Below are 21,052 nucleotides of genomic sequence, written 5' to 3'. Positions count from 1 at the left end.
TTCAAGCATACGCTGTCGCCTTGGCACTGTGCAGCTCGGCTGCTACGTGTGTTAACACAGAGGGGATACCGCTTTAGCGTTCCAAACGTTCGCTGTTGGCCTGCTTAACACTGTGGGAATAAACAGTGGGGAATTATGCTACGGTTCATGCCCAATGACTCATTTTTCATGCCAGCTATCGTTAGCCGGCCTGCGAGTAGCATTCCGGCCGGTTAGCCTGTCTGGCGTGTTGCCCAGAGCTCGCGGGTTAATGCGGCCAGCAGGGCTCCGCTCGTAGCTCGGCTACATTGGGGAAATGTGTCAGGGTTCCAAACATATGCTTTTACCTGTCAGCACTGTGACACAGGAGCTCATAAACAGTGGAAGGGGAGTTCAGGTTGCAGCTAGCGCCGGCTACCTGTTGGCACTTCCTGGTTAGCGTGTGGCCCCGCCTCCTTGCTTGGTAGCAGAAGTATGGCAGCCCAGTGACCGCCGTGTTCGGTTGAGGTGGGGAGGACTTGGAGCCTAGGCTCAGCTGTCCTCCAGCCACTCTCCTCCCTCCTGACATCCTTTGAGTTGGGCCTAGTGGCCAGCTCCTCTTGCCCGCGCTTCGCGGGTTCATACGTCAGTCGGACCTCGCTGCGTCTGACCGCTCGGCCAGCAGTTGACAGTTCTCCAGCCTGCGGCGCTGGCTCTCTGTCTGGCACATTCTCCAAATGTTGCGGGTTTACGTGGCCGGCAGGGCCCGCTCAGTGAGCTGACATCCCCGGTGAGTCACGTCCCTGGCTGCACTGCAGCTCCGGGCAGTCTTCCCCTGGCATGTTGCCTGCATTCGCCGGCTTACACGTCAGTTGGACCTCGCGGCGGCGAGTGTGCGTTCTCCTGCCTATTTTGGCCGGATTCTCTCTGGCATGTCAGCTGCTGCAGCTCCCGGTTGTGTTCCCTTGGTGTGTTGCCTGCGCTTCGCCAGTTTACACGCCAGCTGGGACTCGCTGTGTCTGATCATTCGGCCGGCGCGTGGGTGTTCTCCGGCCTGCGACGCTGTGCATGGGTGTCTCGTTTTCGACGTTCGCTCTTGCTGCTCCCCTGTCTGCGGACAGCGCTAGCGACCGCTCTGCCCTGGGGCGGACCTTTGGGTTGAGTCCCCACTTGGCTTTCAGTGGGGTAGACCACCAGCCTCCCCGTCTGCGAATGGCTGGGCGGCTCCGTGGTTGGGCGTGGTTGCTTCCGTGCCTTGGCCCTGCGTCTTTGCAGCTGTACTGCTGCTGTGTTCCTCTGGCGTGTTCGCTGACTCACACGTCGGTCGGACCTCGCTGTGTCTGATATGTCAGCCGGTGAGTGGGTGTTCTCCAGCGCGCAGCGCTGGCTCTCTGTCTAGTGGGTTGCCCCTGTATCGCGGGTCACCTGGCCAGAGCCGGTGCTCAGTGAGCTGACACCTCCCGTCTGTCCGTTAGTGTCTCATCAGGCCCACTCTGCTGGCCCCCTGTCTATAGACACCGCGGAGTGGTTGCTGTGCCCTAGTGATGAACCTTGGGTTGCCACTTGGGCCCTCAGTGGCCTGAGCCACCAGCACCTCCCCTGTCGTGGATGGTCCAGGTCAACTGCTCTACTCCTGGGACAGGCCCTGGGCCTCATCCTACCTCGGCCATCCTCTGAGTGGCCGAGCTGCTGCGACAGGCTCTCTCTCTCCCTGGCTGTGTATCACTGCCTAGTGCCAGGCGGGGATCTGTTGTGACTTGACTTCTCCAGCTGGCGGCTTCGCCTTCCCTTCTGGGGCATCATCCGCATATCGCGGGCTTCTGTCATAGCGATAGCCAGCTGCTGGGCGCGAGTGGCTTGGTAGGCTGTGTTGCCCTGGCGTTTTGACGGCGTTCGCCGGCTTTCACATCAGTCGCACCTCGCTGCGGCAAGTGCCTTCTCCAGCCTAGTGTAGCCTGTCCTGTCTGGTGTGTTGCCCGCAGTGCACGGTTCACGCGGCCAGCAGGGCTCCTGTCGTTCCTCGATTGGGACGGCTTCTCGGCTCTGACCGCAGGTTGAGCCGTGGCCGCTGCTGCTGCAACTGCAGGCTGTGTTTCCCTGGCGTATTGCCCGCGCTTCGCCGGTTTACGCGCCAGCTGGACCTCGCTGTGTTTGGTGCTCAGCCAGCGAGTGAGTGTTCTACAGCCTGCAGCGCCAGGCTCCAGCTGGGGATCCTTGGGAAGCGTATGCGTGGGCTCGTCCTAGCCGACTGCCCGTGCTTCTGGCCTTTTGTCGCTCCGACCGCGTGCCGCGGGTTGAGCTTGTTAGACCTTGCTGTGTCTGACGTTTTGGCCAGTGGATGAGAGGTCCCCAGCCTGCGCTGCTGACTCCCGGTTGGTGCTTTGCTTGTGTGTCACGGACTTACATGGCCAGCACGGGGACGCCCAGTAGCTGGGACTTTGTGTCTGACCTCGAGTGTCTCTTTGCGAGTTCACTCTTGAGGCTCCACTGTCTGCGGACATGTACGTGGTGACGGTGACGGGTAGACCGTTGGGTCTTTCCTTGCTCAGCCCTCCACTTACGCAGGCTAGGCTGCCAGCCCCCCCCTCCTTGCCTGTCAACAGCTCGGGGTGGCTTCAGCTTTGAGAATGGATGGGTCACATTCCAAGCTTCACCTGTGGTTGCCCACTTACCGCGGTGTACACGCCAGTCGGCCCTCGCTGTGGCGAGTGAGAGTTCTCCAGCTGTAGTGCTGCCTCTCTGTCTGGCATTGCCCGCATGTCGTAGCCCTATGCGACCAGCGGGCTGTTACTTGGCGGCTTGGTGTGCTGCGTTCCCTGGCTATCTACCTCGCGGTTCCCGGGCTGCCCTTGAGCGGCCGATCACTTGCGGTCCTGCAGGACCGGTTCAGGCCAGTCTGGCATCTGCAGACTGCTGCCTCCACCCCCTGGCTCAGCCTTCGCGTCTGGCTTGGCCCTGACCGGGGTGGTGTGTACATCTGTGTCTTGTATATGGTTCTTTGGTCTTCGCTCTCGGCGGTTCGGTTGCACTGTCTCCTCGCGGGGTGTCTTACAGAATTACCCCGTACATATGGAATATGTAACGGTGTGGAGAGATAGTCTCGATATGCTAGAGAACGTACGGTTAAGGTGTAACCTTGGTTATCTTAGTGAGAGACTATCTCTCCACCGTGAGGCCACTCGGAGACGCAATCAAACAATCACCGGTGTCATGTCTGCACAGCTGTTATATACGTAAGCTGTGGGGCGTAGCCGGGCGTGTCGGAGTGTCTTAAAGAAATATCCACACGCCACGACCAAGGAGGGTCGTACCCGTACATATGGAATATGTAACGGTATGGAGAGATGGTCTCTCACTAAGAGAACCAAGGTTACACCGTAACCGTACGATCTTATCAATATGGAAATACGTGTTTCTGTGATTGGATCAGTTTTTAAAAGCAGCTGTTTTTATAGAATGACAGAAACATGAGAGATGCTGAATGTCTTTAATATTTGATACACTGAGTACAATTGGATGTCCATTTATTCAGCCATGATGGAAACATCCCATTAAGAAAGAGAAATCAAACATTTGGATTCATTTTAATGAGCTCAGACTTGCTGAAAATGCAAAGGAGCTGGTTGTGAACTGAGCTTCAGAGAAACACGACATACTGATATTCACTGTGAAGCTTTGAGTGGAAAAAGACAGAAAACAACATGTGGATCCTGGAATAATGGGAGCTTCCATCTTTAAAGGACTGAAGAGGAAGAAGTTTACAAGGAATCATTTAGAACAGTTTCAAACATCAACTGATTGAATCCATGAATCTGAAAACGTGTTTGTGAGTGAAAGAGAAAGACATGTACAGACTGAACTATCTGTTCAACAGTCAGAGTGTTTCTCTAACAGGAGACACTCTTTACACTCCACTCAGCACAGGGACACTGAGGAACCAGGAGAACAGAACCAAAATCCCGGATAAAAAGTTTCAGTGAACGTGGTGTTGAAGGGGTGGAGGTGGATCAGAGTGTCAGAGGAGACTCTGTAGAAGGACAGAGTGCCAGCAGGACAGTCCACATACACTGCTACTCTGTTAGAGACAGAGGAGGAGGAGATTGATGTTAGTCTGTTATTGTTCCGAAGAGACTGAGGACCATCATCATAGCAGCTCAGACTCCAGGACTGATCATTGCATCCAAACACAAAATCATTACTGTCTCCTTTCCTTCTGATGCTCCTGTAACTCACTGATATATAAACGTTTCCTCTCCACTCGACCTCCCAGTAACAGCGACCAGTCAGACCATTTCTACACAGCAGCTGAAGATAAACATCAAATCTGTCTGGATGATCAGGATATGACTGAACCTCCTCCACACGTGTCACCTTCCTGTTGTTGTCAGACAGTTGGAGCTTTGTGTTCACTGTGTTTGTGTCGATTGTGAGTTGACAGGAATCTGATGGAGAGAACAAACACAATCCAGCTGCAGTTATTGATCCATCATCTGTTCATTGATTGACACTTTGATGATGACTCCTGACATGATGAAGATGGTTGAATGTGTGCTGCTTTGTTTTCATGAATCCCATTAAAAACACACTTACACTTCCTCAGACCTGGTGTCAACCATCGGACTCCAGCAGGCTCCACCCTGAAAGGAGGAGGGGGGTCAGAGCAGCACAGTCAGCATGCACACATGGACATTACATGGCTCTCACACACACACTGTTACACACTGATAAAGGAACAGTCCAACATTTTCACAAACACACTTCAATCCATACATGGATCAAACTGCTGATGATTGGACTGATCCTGGATCTGTCAGTACACCACTGTACTGAATGAAATATGACTGATTCAAACTGTCACCTTCATTATCTTTATATTTCTCTTCTGTTTAGCTGGAAAGGACACCTCCCTGTCTTTGCTGCCAGCTGTTTTTCTTCTTTTGGTGACAATGTGCTTAGTGTACATGACCTTTGACCTCTGAGTGAGTGCACTGTTGTTTTAATGTTGTTTAATGTTTTTAATGCCAACTGAATCCTGTTCATGTTCTGATTTGACACCAGATTTCTCCACATGCACACAGAGACATTTCTACCTCTGTCACACAAACAGTGGACCATATATTTGACTTTGAATATTTCATGTTGAAACCGTCAGTGTATTTCCTCAGCAAACACTCTGATCCTCATCTTAGTGCACTGAATCGTTCTGCTGTCAACTGACATCCCTTAGAGTCACCTGGGTACAGTCATATCTGTTCACTATCCATCATCTCCTCACATTCCAAAAATAACAAAAAATGTCCCAACATTTTTTTTTAAAGGAAGCATGTTTACCCTTAATCATAGACGTAAGTTTCTCCAAAGCAAGGGATTTCGACAGTGTCGACAGCCAAGTTCTCAAGTGTGGTCTAGTAATGGATCTCCATGATTTGGCTATGCTATAATTTGCCTGTAACAGGAAGAAGATTGTGGTTTTTTGGTGAACTTTGCTCAGCTGTATTTCAGCAGGGAAAATCCCTAGGATACATAGTTTAGCTTAACACTTGTAATATGGGCAATTACATCTAAAACTTCTTTCCAAAACTTTTGGATTTCTGAACATTCCCACAGGGAATGCATCAGTATGCCTTTTCCCCCACATTTAACACATATGTCTGAAGTTTTGGGTTTTCAATAATGTTGGGGTGACATATGTTCTCATTAGCCATTTATACTGGATTAGTTTAAATTGGGTGTTTATAGATAGTGTTTGGGCTTTCAAGCAGGCTTTTTGCCATTCCTCTGTAGTTATTTTACACTCTAAGTCTTGACACCATGCAGGTCTTTCTTATTTTGAGGATGTTTGAGAGCCGTCTCAGAGGTTGCTGTAAAAATGGGATATTAAATCTTTCTTTAGCTGGTGGTTTATTGCTATGTCCTCTAATGAGTTTAGAGTGGGCAGTGTTAGGGATTTTTGAGTTTTTGAAATGAAGCTTCTGATTTGAAGAAATTTGAAGAAATGTTTAGTTGAAATGCCAAATTTCCGTGTCAGGTCATTAAAGCACCTCAGGGTGTCCTTGTCAAGGGAACTCAATATTATTTGTTCTGATGCCAGAGATATTTTGGTTGCTCCTTATGGCAATAGCCAGTGGTTCAATTGCTAGGACGAAGAGAAGAGGTGAATGGGGGCAGCCTTGGCGTGTACCTCTTCTTCAGAACTGAAGAAGCTTCTCGGATGAGAGGTGAAACGTCTTCAAGCAACTTAAGGAAGTCCAGACGCTTTTCTTTGCAAGCTCCTTTGAAATCTCCTCTATGACCCGCAATGAATCCTTGGATATAATAGGACACGAAAGATACATCTGACCCATCCCTAAATTTCGGGGCCAAGTAGGACGCATTTGTTGCCACTTTTTGAGTACTCTTTGAATTTGGACAGCCTTCATTGCATCGCTGTGACGTCATTGCATCCTAATATGGCATTTTAAGCATCCTTCCCCTGAATTCGGACACAGAAATTCTCTCCATACCTGAGAGTGTCCAGTCTCCAGCCTGGGTCCTTTAGTCCAGCCAACAGCAGCTTCATTCCTGAGTCACCTGGATGATTGTAGCTCAGGTCCAGCCCTCTCAGATGGGAGGCGTCAGAGCTGAGGCCAGAGAAGTACAGCCTTCCTCTGTGATCAGACAGCCTGACAGACTGCAGACACACAAAACAACAATCCATCTGGGAACACTTTATGAAGTCAAAACTTAAAACCAGCAAGGGTGTTTGTCTACTAAACCCAAACCAGAGCCGTTTCCATTGGAGAGGGGTCTGATAGTTGAAGGTTCTTTCTACCATTCTACTTTTAGAAGATCTAGGAACTATAAGTAAGGCCTTTTTTATTCTCACTGCATACCTTGTCATATGGCAGCACATGAAAAAAATGTCATCACATTTTTGGCATCATCACACCTCCATTTTGCTGTCACTTCGGCCGGTTGTGCACCTCTAATTTATTTTGAACCTAGCATGTGGGTTGAAAACATGCCAGTATGATCTTCTCAGTTTTTACTGCCATATTTATAATATTTCAGTGCAGACACTCAGAGATTCAAAGATTCTACAGAGGAAGTATTTCAGCAGTTTAAAAGCACAAGAGTTTTTTTTAAAAAAAACTAAGAAAAAACCCAGTTGACAATGTGTTCTGGTTTGGATTTCTTCTATGTAAGTAAATAACCTTTTATTTTTGCATTGTTAGGGCATTATTCGGATAATTTTGTAATATGAGGTCTTTAGCATTTCACAGAACTTAATTTCCAGGGATTTCTATGTGAGAATAATGATTTGAACTTTCATTCTCAATTCAAAAAGGAGCCAATGACGAGAAACTAAAATGGGAGAAATAAAATCTAGTCCCCACCAGTGATTTTTTGGGGAGTTTTTAGAACAGCCCGATAATAATGACTTAGAATAATCTAGCCTAGATGTAAAAGATGTGTCACCCAGTGTTTCAGCAACTCTATGAAATTATGTTTTATAATGTATTAATATTGACATCAGTAAGGAAGGCAATATTAATATAATATTAATTATTAATAATAATTAATAGTCAATACTTAATAGTACAATAATAGTTATTAATAATAACTATATTCATCTCCAAGATGGGTATTGAAGAACAGCATGATCTGAAATTACTGCATGGATCCTTTCATTGTTATGAAAATCTTTAGAGGTAATAATTCAGATTCTAATAATCCAATTAAAGACAATTAAAATAAGAATGAATATACCTGACAATTCTATAGGCTCGAGCCTATCCCAGCTATCTTACAGAGGCAGGGTACACCCTGGACAGGCCCTGTTGCAGGGCTCAATTCTGTAAACTTTTAACTATTAATTTATTGATGTAATAAAAATCTATATAATACAGAGTGAGAAAGACTGACCTCAGAGTTTCCAGCATACATTGTGGACTCTGCAGTGCAGCAGATAGAAACTTTACTCCTGAATCATCCAGGTCATTGTCACTCAAGTCCAGCTCTCTGAGACTAGGGGACTGGGAGCTGGGAACTGAGAACAGAGCTTCACAACTTCTCTCTGAGAGGTTACAGACAGTCAATCTGAAAAAACAAAACAAATAAATGAATAAAACCAGTGATGACTTGTCATGGCGTGGATGAGTGGTTGGAAACTTTCACTAGGTTCCTGAAGTTCCCTGGTCTCCGGCAGGGTCACCACACCCTCTACCGCCTGGAGCTGATTGAGTTAATTAGGCTGGGAGATTTAAACTCTGCGCTGACGTCTCTTCTCTGCCAGTTCGTCAACTATTCTACGTCAGTAACCAGACCTTATATTTTATGGTTCTGACTGTAGGTGCTTTACCTACCTTCTTGTTTTTGTGATTCAGTACTGCCAGATGCCCCATGGCTTTGGGATGCCACTCCAAAGCCTATGCAGATCGGTCATTCTGGTCTCACTCCCGAAGAGAGGGAGGAACGTTTTCAAGTAGGCGTGTGCTTTTTCTGTGGAGCATTAGATCACAGGCTAGCCCAGTGTTCACTGTGCCCAAGGACACAACGACCGAGACAGTCTGAGCCGGCTCAAACCGGCAACCTTCCGATTACAAGACGAACTGCCAACTCTTGAGCCACAATCTCCCCACAAAGATTTATTTACCTCAGCCCTGGTGTTGCACCACCCTGATTCCAATAAACCTTTTATCCTGGAGGTGGATCCGTCTGACAGTCATATAGGAGCAATACTCTCACAACATACAGGGCCAAGAGGTAAGCTGGAACCATGTGCTTTCTTTTATGTCTTTCTTTTGCCTTTCGTTAGCCGAATATAACTATTATGTGGGGGATTGACAGTTGCTGGCTATTAAGCTAGCTTTGGAAGAATGGTCAGACTTCCTAAAGGGAGCATGGCATCCGTTCACAATATACACCGATCAAAAGAATCTCACTTACCTCAGGACGGCTAAGCGACTAAATACACGCCAGGCCTGCGGGTCCTTCTTTGATTGTTTTAACCCTTAGATGCACACATGGGGTAAAAAATGACCTCAAGGGTCGTTTTTCTTCAAAATCTTTAAAATGAAAAGTTGTAATATATTCATAGTCCAAGTATTCCTCATAAAATATGTTTGTAACATGAGGCCATTTGCATTTTTTTTTCATTAATTTAAAAAAATGCAGTTTTTGTATCACTACCCCAGTCTTCCATAAGTGGGGTCAAAAATGACCCCAAGCAGTTCCCATGGAATCTTCTATGAAACTTTCATTCTTAGCAACTCTGAGTGTCCCACTTACACATCTGATGGATCAGGAATTAATTTTTACACAGTAACATACAGGATTTATAGTCAGAGCTGCACATAAGTGGTCCGCAGGTGCACATTTACTGTCAAAATAAAAGTATTCCCTGAAATTCAAAGAATACACGCTTCTTTTGCGGTGAAGGAACACCAAAGTAATTCCTTATGGAGCTTGCTTCTTCAACATCTTTAAGAGTTCTGAACTAATGTCTGTTTTCCTTCAGAACATCTTATGTACGCAAATGCGCATTCCAGCTTCTTATCTGGTACGTGTCTTTTATTTTGACAGCGAATGTGCACCTACGAACCATTTATGTGCAGCCCTGTTTATAGTTTCCTGTGCATTTCAAAACATTGTCCTTTCTGATGTTTTTTTTTTTTTTTTTTTTAATATCTAAAGTAACATCGTTGCTATGTGGCCAGCTAGGATCCCTGTGTACCTTGCCCTACAAATGATCCAGGGTGGATGGGATGAAGAGCCCATCGGAGGCATTGACTCAGAATCTGACATCTAAGATATACAGGACCCAGACTACTGTCCCCCCCACTGAACAAGGCCAGTCAGATAGAGAGGAGTCCTTTGATGAGTCCTCTGAAGAGGAAAAGGATATTGAGTCTAACAGAATGAGCCCCTCTTACTGCTCTAGCCACAATATTCTGAATTAGTCGGCCAGGGCTTGCACCTGGGTTTAGTACTGTCTCCTGTTGAGATTAAATATATATTTTTAATGCTTATTTGCAGATTATATTGTTTTATGTATAAGAGAGGCCCAACTCTTAGTATAGCCTGTGACAAAAGTACTGGCAGGAAACTGCATGCTTTTGCAGAGCATGGCAACTGCAGGCAGAAAGTGAAACTGAGCAGTGTTTGATCGAAACTTAAAGCGTGTGTGACGTCTAGAAGTATATAAATAACCTGGCTTCCTGTTTTTGCTTGAGACCTTGGCTGGCGTGTCTGGGGTGCCTTGCTCAGTCTCCATATTCTGGAATATGTAAAATTAAAGATCCTTTTTTAAGTTAGACCACTTTGAGCCGTGTCTTTCTTGGCCGTAAAGAATCCAAAGAAGTGGATTTAATACTCCCCAACAGATGCATGGAAGATGTTCATGTCTGATAATATAATAGAAGAGGTGCTGTCATACACAAATATGGAGGCACGAAGAGTAGCAACCTACGGGGGAAAAGATTAGAAAAATGTAATCAAACTTAAGCTCCTGGCCTTCATTTGATTTACCCTTCTTGCAGGAAGTGAGAAGAACCAGGATGTACCAGTCGGTGTGTTTTTTGGGAGTCCTCTGCATAACCCATTGTACAAGGCCACTATGTCACTTCAAAGATTTGAACATATTTGCCGTTTCTTGCACTTTGATGACAAGCGGACCAGAGCCTACCGACTGAAAACAAACCATATGGCAGCTTTCCGCTACATACTGTATGGGGCCTGTTCCTGGTCAACTGCAGGCAGAAATTCATCCTCAGTGATTGTGTTACAGTGGATGAACAACTTGTGCCTTTCAGAGGGAAGACCCAGCTTCTGCAGTATATGCCGAGGAAGCATACAAAAGTAATACAAGGATACAAAAACTGCAATTTCTTAAAATTAATGAAAAAATAAAAATGCAAAGGGCCTCATGTCACAAACATATTTTATGAGGAAATACCTCAAATATGAAAATACTTTGTTTTAAAGATTTTGAAGAAAAATAACCAAGTTTATAGCAAAATGCATGGTTTCTATTTGGGGTCATTTCTGACCGCACTTGTGGAAGAGTGTAGGTATTGGTAGGTTGTGCATCCAAGGGTTAAATTCTCCATCCCTTTCCGTCCAGGTTCCAAGAACACTAAGGCTGACGCCCGCTCTTAGCAGTATGAGCCAGACACTGATCACTCTGAACCATTCCCTATACTTCCAGTTTCCTATCAGGTGGCTTTCCTGTCTTGGAGAATTGAGGAGACCATCCAGAAGGAACAAAAAGATGAATCTGATCCTGGAACAGGGCCTCCTGGATGCTATTTCATGCCAACAGTAGCCTGTTCCGCAGTTATCGGGTGGGCTCATAATTCTCGGTTCTCTTGTCACCCAGGAGCGGGTCGTACCATCGCCCTACTCAAACGCCATTTCTGGTGGGAGGTGTGACCAGGAGATATTTTATTTTGTATTCTTATGATCACAGTTATAAGCAGAAGTATCAATCATTAATCATTTACCATTGTTTGAATCAGTTGACAGAATAATCTTTGAACTACATCTATGTTAATATTAATCTACACAGATTATCAGTACTTTAATCAGTCTATGGTTGTTCTGTACTATTCTTGTTATTTGCTTAAAGCTGTTTTACAGTTCTGGAACTACTCAGAAGCCTGTGGTCCTGCTGGACCCTGGCCTGTCCGTGTTCAGTTCTGCACGTACGCCGGCCTGGAACCACATGCACGCACTTATATAACACACGCACGTTCACATACACATTTAGTAATCATAGGAGGGTCGTTTGAGGACAGTTTTCTGATAGATATACTTTCACAAAAGGCACAAATGTAATACACACTTGTTTTCCTCTAAATCTAGCAGTTCATGTCCATATTAGGTAAACTTTTTGACCAGGCCCAAACTGTTATCATTTCCAGTAAGTTCTGATTGTGTGATGTCATCATGTTAATAAAAGGATGAAGATGCCTCCGCCCAGCGGAGATTTTTGATGTGAGACTGTTTTCCCCGCACTTGTGCACAAAGTGTGTAATAAAATCACTATTTTTGTCACCCATACGGAATCAGCTTGTTTTTCCTTCTTAACCAAAAGAACCAGACGTAACAGAGGCTTTGGAGCGAGTTGTGTGAGAATATGTTTCTGCCTGTGAAATTTGTGCTTCTACAACCACTAGCCATACCTTCACGTCCCTGGTGTACTTCGTCAACGGACTTCCTACTTCATCAGATAAATCTGTTCTGCTTTCCATCATTGACAGATTTTCTAAAGCCACTCACTTAATAGCTCTGGATAAACTTCCCACCACCACGGAAGCTACCAGACTGCTGATCGACCACGTCTTCAAGCGCCACAGCATACCAGTAGAAATCACTTCCACCAGAGGACCCCAGTTCACATCTCAGGTCTGGAAGTCATTTTGCTCTCCTCTAGGTGCCCAGGTCAACCTCAGGTCCGGTTATCATCCCCAAACAAATGGACAAACAGAGAGACTTAACCAGGAGTTGGAATCCATTCGCTGCTGCGTAATAAACCACAACCCGGCTTCTTTGTCAAAGCAACTTCCATGGGTGAGGCATGCTCATAGTTCACACATCTCCACATCCGCTGGTCTCTCCCCTTTTGGGTTCTCTCTAGGCTATCAGTCCCCAATGTCTCCTGAGGAGGAGAGTGATTTGGCAGTCCCCTCTGTCCAACACCGCATCAGTCGTCCCTTGAGAGAGGGGTACTCTCATGGCGTGGGTGAGTGGCTGGAAACTTTCACTAGGTTCCTGAACTTCCCTGGTCTCCGCCCATCGGCAGGGTCACCACACCCTCTACCGCCTGGAGCTGATTGAGTTAATTAGGCTGGGAGAGTTAAACTCTGCGCTGACATCTCTTCTCTGCCAGTTCGTCAACTACTCTACGTCAGTAACCAGACCTTATATTTTATGGTTCTGACTGTAGGTGCTTTACCTACCTTCTTGTTTTTGTGATTCAGTACTGCCAGATGCCCCATGGCTTTGGGATGCCACTCCGAAGCCTATGCAGACCGGTCATTCTGGTCTCACTCCCGAAGAGAGGGAGCAATGTTTTCAAGTAGGCATGTGCTTTTTCTGTGAGGCATTAGATCACAGGCTAGCCCAGTGTTCACTGTGCCAAAAGGCTCCGCCCGCCGGTAAACTCGGGGTTACGCTCCACGGCTTTAAAACACACATCTTTTTGGACTTTGGATCTTCTTCTCATTTTTCTGGGACTCACTCCTCGCCTCACTTGCCTGCCTTCCTGTCATACCTTGGTCTGGGAACCACAAGGAACTCAGGTCAGCCATATCCACATCATCCAACTCACCATGTCCTACACCGCCTCCCCTTCAATTCATTAATCTCTCACCTGGAAGTAAGCCGAAAGAATCATCTCACTTACTTTCTCTTGAACTCCCCTCTGGCAAAGTGCTAATTTGTTTTTTCTCTCCTCCCAGTGTTCCCATGGCAGTTACCTTCTCCTGCCCCTTTGTTTCACCCCAGCCACATTGCCACTCTACCCAAATCCTGTTTAGTTTGTCACTACCAAATATTATTCTTGTGTTGATCAATAAATTTCTGTTGACTCCTTTTCTCTGCCTCCGCTCTGGGTATTGCGCTTGGGTTCAGTTCCAGTTACCGGACTCTGGCATTCTGTGACATGAGGTACTAGATTTGTCAAGAATGTTACCCCAGGACTGGTTGGAATTACTATGAACTCATTTTAAACTCATCAGAAAAGCGGCATTGTATTGTGACTTGTAAATAACATTGAAAAACACTAACATACAACAATAGATAAAGCTGAAATTTAATTTGATTTTTTTTAATAAGAATCTCTGATCTAACCTCAGAATTTCCAGGGTACAATGTGGACTCTGCAGTGGAGGAGACAAAAGCTTGACACCTAAATCCTGTAGGTTGTTGTTACTCAGGTCCAGGTCTTTCAGACTTGAAGACTGGGAATTGAGAACTGAGGACAGAGTTTCACAGCTTGTCTCTGAGAGGAAACAGCCAATCAGTCTGGAAATAAAGACAACAGCCAAAGCAAAAAGGCTGATTAAAGTGTATTGATTATATATACATGAATTACTCGATTTGGCAATAGTTAATGTAGCTTTAGTACGGACTATAATTGCCATGGTCTTATTTTAAAAAATCAGAAATGTGACAATTTACAGTAAGTGAAATAGCGACTGTATCTGTAAAAAAAATTTTTTTTAAAAATCCAGTTTTAAACACAATGTTCAACCTAAATAGGATAAAAACAAATGGCTGTGTGCGCTCACTAAAAACCCAAACAAAAACAAAACAAAAAAAAAGACAGAAAACATTCAGATTGAAGTCAGGGGAGGGGGGGGGGGTGATAATAAATCCCTGGAGGCATTCTGGGTCAGTCTCTGGTGACTTGCAAGGCGAGGAGTTCAAAGGATTCTACAAGTTCACTGTTAGAAAATTACACCACATGCGCCACAGACTGGCCACACATTGGATTTGGCCTCATTTCTACTCATAATCATGATTATCTTTATCATCACTGCTATGTTCAATTATAATTCTAAGAAGGATTTGGACTTTGATCATTTTCCAGGTGAACTGCAGCTTCTTGATTTTCCCTGTGGATTATAACTTTGAGACCTATCAAAGAAGCCTGCTTTACTGATTACTTCCATTAACACAGAGCACTGAGGTGAGACACATTTACAGTTCTAATAAAGTAAATCATGTCAAATCTATTTTTTCTTTTTTTCTCCCTTTTCTTTTCTTTCTTTTTTTTTTTTAACAGTTTGTTACTGCCAAGTTTCTCTACGAAAATCTTCTACAATTGAAGTCTATATTGTGGGTATTCCCTTTTTAACCATTTGTAAAAGAATAAAGGTTCTAACCCGACTATTAATCATTTGGACAAATAGATTAATCATCAATTATTATCTCAGTCCAAATAGCTCTAATAGGTTGCTCTAGCCTTGTCAAATAATATCTTCCCTCTCAGCCTGTGGCACAGGTTTCTAAATCAAACCCAGGTTAACAAGGGCCACAAGTGAGAGAGGGAGCTGCTGTAACAGGTGTGACAGAGAACATTTGACCTAAAGCCTACTCTGGGTTTTTTTTTGTATCGGGGGGGGGCAGAGAAGACGCCTGGTAGTCAAGGCAGTCAAGCTGTGCGAGTCCCCTCACTCACATTGGCTCCAGAACCCTGTATTATCTAGTGAGTAAGATTCATAGGATCAGGGATTAGAACTTTTTCCACAAAGAGGTGAACTCGACCTCCTATGTAGGGGTTTGTTGGCACAGTAAAAAAGAATTCAATTTCTAAATGGAAATAACTAAGTAGCGGATGCAATTAATGAAGGAAATATTTGCTCACTTTAGAAATAAACAACAGAGACAAAAATGCTGGATTAAACTGTATTGATGGTGCAGTTGCCAAATCATCAGATTTTATTTTAACTGCAAATGATTTCATTTCATGAACAATAAAATATTCTTTGATCTGACCTAAGAGTTTCCAGTGTACAGTGCAGACTCTGCAGTGCAGCAGACAGAAGCTTCACTCCTGAATCCCTGAGGTCATTGTCACTCAAGTCCAGCTCTCTGAGACTAGGGGACTGGGAGCTGGGAACTGAGAACAGAGCTTCACAACTTCTCTCTGGGAGGAAACAGCCACTCAGTCTAGAAATAAAGAACATAGACATAATACCAGTATTAATGTTCCAGTAAAGAGTTGCCAAATTTAAGCCATATTTAATGTTTTTTAACAGGTGGCTGGGATTCATACTGCGTGGTTTTAAACAAATCGGAAATATGCCAATCTACTCCGAATTAGAAATCTTGAAAAATACTAAGACACAACACAAATGGATTAAGTTGAGCATTATTAAATGTTTTTTCTTCAACTGCAAATAATTTCAGTTGATGAAAAATAAAGGCCTGGCTGGAATGAGTATTGTTATATTTTAAGCATCATATGACAATTTCCATCAACTTGAAACAATCCAACGAAAAGCTTCAAATTTAAGCTGGAAACAAATAAACAAATTAACAAATAGACTTCAACACTGCCCAATAAAAATACTAAATCATTGAGTAGCTGATACTTTTGGTGATCCTAGTTCAGTACCAGGTACCGTAAAACTGTACTTGTGGTCACTTTCCTCATTCTACCATCTTTGATCACTGTTGTTAGATACAGTTTAAAGTCCTCATTTATTTCACATAGTGGTCTCTGTGCTGTGCAGTCCCTTAGTTCATCCACTGTGTTAAAAAAGCCATTTAGGCTTCTTTCCTTTTAATTCCAGAGGAAGCTTTGTCTTTCTTTTTGTTGTTTGAACCATTTCAGGAAGTATGCTGAAGGGCAACATTCAGTCCTCGTAAGCTCCACCTCATCCACCATTTGGTTTAGATGTTCCGAAAACAAACTGCCAACCTAATAAAAATATTATTTCCACCTCCTCGTTGGAAATTGACACTTATGCATGTATTGTATCGGATGATGCATGAAGGGGGCGTCATAAATAATACCCTGATGTTATAAAAACAACGTCTTGTGTATTTTTGGGCAGAGATCTACAGCTGATGTTTGGCAGTGTACATCTCCCCACGCGTGTTCATTAAAATCATTGTTTGACTAAGCTCTTCTGGACCATGGTTTTTTTTCTACTCCTCCATAACATTGGACCCTTAACAAAAAAAAATCTTTTCACATCCATCTGTACATTTTAGATCCTGATTCTGGAATATCACAGTGAACAGCGGGAACAGCCACAGCAAGGAAGATTATACCAGGCTCTACTTCTTTGGTACACATTACACTCATGACCTATTTAGTTTGGAACACAGTGCCCAGTGGGACAAAGCAATAGATATAAAGTTAATGGTTTATTTAAATATTATTTAGTTTTAGTGATAAGATGAATTTTCCTTGAATTTGACTAAAAAAGAATCCACAGAAATATTAACAATATTATTTATTCAAAATGAAGTGTACTCCCTCTATATCAAAATATAGAGAGAGTACACCGGTGAGTTTTAACATGCAAGAAGAGATCAAATGCTTGATCAAATGCACTAGAAGCACTAAAAGGACTTACTGCCCTCACTGACCAAGAATTCAGGGATGATTTTGAAATTTGTCTAACATTCTTCAAATTAATTAAGTTTTAAATTAAAGCAATTTTACAAAGTCTGGGGAAAAGAATTAACATCAATATTATAAAGGATGAAGTTACAAAGACATATTTACGTACAAAGCTTTGTTGGAGGCTTTGACCACTGGCAGCAGCCTCAGAAGAGCCTCCTCTGAAGCAGAGTATTTCTTCAGGTCAAACACATCCAGATCTTCTTCTGATGACAGTAACATGAAGGTCAGAGCTGACCACTGAGCAGGAGACAGTTTATCTGTGGAGAGGCTTCCTGATCTCAGGGACTGTTGGATCTCCTCCACTAGAGAACGATCATTCAGTTCATTCAGACAGTGGATCAGATTGATGCTCTTCTCTGCAGACAGATTCTCATTGAGCTTCTCCTTGATGTACTGAACTGCTTCCTTATTGGTCTGTAATCTACTTCCTGTCTGGGTCAGCAGGCCTTGTAGCAGACTCTGATTGGTCTGCAGTGAAAGACCCAGGAGGAAGCGGAGGAACAAGTCCAGGTGTCCATTGGGACTCTGTAAGGCCTTGTTCACAGCATTCTGGTGGAGAGATTTTAAATTACTATTTTTTCTAAATAATTTAAACTTCTTAGTAGTAATTTGTTGTTCCAGCAGATTGAGTCCAGAGTTGATTAAGGTCAGATGGACATGAAGAGCAGCCAGAAACTCCTGAACACTCAGATGGATGAAGCAGAACACCTTGTCCTGGTTCAGTCCTCTCTCCTCTTTAAAGATCTGTGTGAACACTCCTGAGTACACTGAGGCTGCTCTGATATCGATGCCACACTCTGTCAGGTCTGATTCATAGAAGATCAGGTTTCCTTTCTGCAGCTGATCAAAAGCCAGTTTTCCCAGAGACTCAACCATCTTCCTGCTCTCTGGACTCCAGTGTGGATCTGTCTCAGCTCCTCCATCATACTTTATCTTCTTTCTTTTGGCCTGAATCACCAGGAAGTGAATGTATAACTCAGTTAGAGTCATGGGAAGCACTCCTCCCTCTCTGGTTTCCAGCACATCCTCCAGAACTGTAGCAGTGATCCAGCAGAAGACTGGGATGTGACACATGATGTGGAGGCTTCGTGATGTCTTGATGTGGGAGATGATCCTGCTGGCCTGCTCCTCATCTCTGAATCTCTTCCGGAAGTACTCCTCCTTCTGTGGGTCAGTGAACCCTCTGATCTCTGTCACCATGAAAGCACAGTCAGGAGGGATCTGATTGGCTGCTGCAGGTCGTGTGGTTATCCAGAGGCGAGCAGAGGGAAGCAGCTTGCCCCTGATGAGGTTTATCAGCAGCACATCCACTGAGGTGGACTTTCTAGGGTCAGTTAGGATTGTAGTTTTGTGGAAGTCCAGAGGAAGTCGACACTCATCCAGACCATCAAAGATGAACACAACCTGGAAATCTTCAAAGCTGCAGATTCCTGCTTCTTTGGTTTCAGTAAAGAAGTGATGAACAAGTCCCACCAAGCTGAACTTTTCCTCTTTCAGCACATTCAGCTCTCTGAAAGTGAATGGAAACATGAACTGGAAGTCCTGGTTGGCTTTGTCTTCAGCCCAGTCCAGGCTGTATTTCTGTGTTAAGACTGTTTTCCCAATGCCAGCCACTCCCTTTGTCAGCACTGTTCTGATTGGTTTATTTCCTCCAGGTGAGGCTTTAAAGATGTCTTCTTGTCTGATGGTTGTTTCTGGTCTGTCTGGTTTCCTGGATGCTGTTTCAATCTGTCTGACCTCATGTTCATCATTGACCTCTGCAGTCCCTCCCTCTGTGATGTAGAGCTCTGTGTAGATCTGATTCAGAAGGGTTGGGTTTCCTGCTTTAGCGATGCCCTCAAACACACACTGGAACTTCTTTTTTAGTGCATATTTCAATTCACCCTGACACCACTGGAAGTTTCTAGGGGAAGTTCCTAAGCAAACCAATAGACAAAATATATCAATCATGGACTTATCAAGTCACATATTATGAATGTAATATTGTCTGTTTCTTTAGAAAGATTAAATTTTCCATTTATTGAGCACCATAATTATTTAGAGAAATATTCTCACTTCTCAGCAGATGCTCAGCCAACCCGTTCTGCTTCATTCTCTTCAGGAAATCCAATGTGACCTTCATTAATGCTTCTCTGCTGCTTTTACCAGGCTCCTCATCCTCACCCTGTAATACATTGTCATCCTCCCTCTGACTCTCTAAGCATTCTAGGTCATCTGGAGTCAGAACCTTCTTGAGCTTCTTCAGCTCATACTTCACAAAAGTGATGATGTTGTCCTCCAGCAACTGGAACAGAACACTTAATGAATGACAGAATCATGCCACAACATCAGCCAGCCAAGGAGAACATAGAAAATAGAAAGACGGGGAGCATAAGAACAACAAACAGTATAAAAAAAACAAACTACTGGATAGAAGACAATGATATAAAGCAATAGTAATAACAGTAATAATAATAAATAAATGACAGAAATAACAAATACCTGCGCAGTAAAAAAAACTGGAGTAGAGAACAAAGTTTTAGTGCATCATAAGAAGTTCACCAACATCCTGCGCCTACTGCAGAATAACTAATGGTTCAGGATCACCTGATCCAGTCCTAAACTATGAACTTCAACAAAACATTTTACGCAAACTGGGAGCTGGTATCACAAGAGAGGGTCTTAACTGCCGAAGTTTCCGTCTCCCATTCTATTTTAGAAACTTGAAAACACAACTACGCCTGCATTCTGAGAGAGAAGGACTTTATTGAGATAATAAGGCACTATCCACTCTTTAACATAAGACATGATGATCAGGTGTTCCACTGGTCATATTTTAGTTCACCTCTGCAGCATTTGTTTAGAACAATTCTATCTTATAGATAAATACTTTTAATGGATACTTCCTGGTTTACCCTGTAATTATACTGACGTCAAAGGAAAAGGCTGTCGCTTGGAAAAAATGTTGCTGTACAGATTTACCCTCATCTTACTAATAAATATCAGTTTGAACTATTTCAGCCATGGTCCTCATCTATTTTTATTTATCTTTTGCCATAGATAAATAATAGCTTTTTACTGATATGCTGATAATATCTATATCTATATACAGTGGGGCAAAAAAGTATTTAGTCAAGGTTCAAGGTTCTTTATTTGTCACATGCATAGTTATACAAGTATAACACACAGTGAAATGTGGCCTGACACGCTCCTCGACATGTGCAAAAATTGGGGGGGGGGGGGGGGGGGGTGTAGAGGAAGAACATTATATATATATATAGTATATACACTGGGTGAATGTGCAGTAGTAGCAGCAAGCAGGTGAATTCTGTACATTAATATCAATAGACATCTATGAGTCAGCCACCGATTGTGCAAGTTCCCCCACTTAAAATGATGACAGAGGTCAGTAATTTGCACCAGAGGTACACTTCAACTGTGAGAGACAGAATGTGAAAAAAAAATCCATGAATCCACATGGTAGGATCATTAAACCCTAGCTATGTTCTCCCCACTAAAGGTTATAGAAGCAGTGAAAATTTAGTTTTTATTGAATAAAATATGGGCAGGACTGACACCTCAGTGTGTAGCTGTCAATACGTCAACGTTACAAAAGCACAACTACTGTCCACACCCCAACCACACCTCACAGTAAATGATCATTTTCCATACTGCCAGTATAAATATACAAAGTATACTGCATCACTACAATATACATGTTTTACACTATAGGTGTTTTACACACTCCTTTTGTTGTTGACATTTACAGGCTGTGTGCAAAAGGCCACACTCTTCAAATTCATGCCAACTAATATTTTTACGTCCAGTAGGTGTCCTGCTAGAGCAAATGAAGCTTCATGAAGCTTCGCGTTGGGGTGAACCAATTGGATGAAAAGCTTCAGTGCTTCATGAGGCTTCATCTGCCCATCACTACTAACCAGGTCTCCATACAGGGCATGAAGGATCTATACACAGGGATAGAATAATTGA

General features: G+C 43.8%; 1 pseudogene; it reads right to left on the bottom strand.

Moving 5' to 3' along the window:
- Nucleotides 1-2,819: 2,819 nt before the first annotated feature.
- On the bottom strand, nucleotides 2,820-19,365 carry LOC113029868 (NLR family CARD domain-containing protein 3-like; annotated as a pseudogene).
- Nucleotides 19,366-21,052: the final 1,687 nt, after the last annotated feature.

The sequence above is a fragment of the Astatotilapia calliptera genome, chromosome 9 (assembly GCF_900246225.1).
Source record: "Astatotilapia calliptera chromosome 9, fAstCal1.2, whole genome shotgun sequence".
NCBI lineage: Eukaryota > Metazoa > Chordata > Actinopteri > Cichliformes > Cichlidae > Astatotilapia > Astatotilapia calliptera.
Note: the sequence above shows the minus strand (reverse complement) of the source record. Positions and strands in the feature narration are given on the sequence as shown.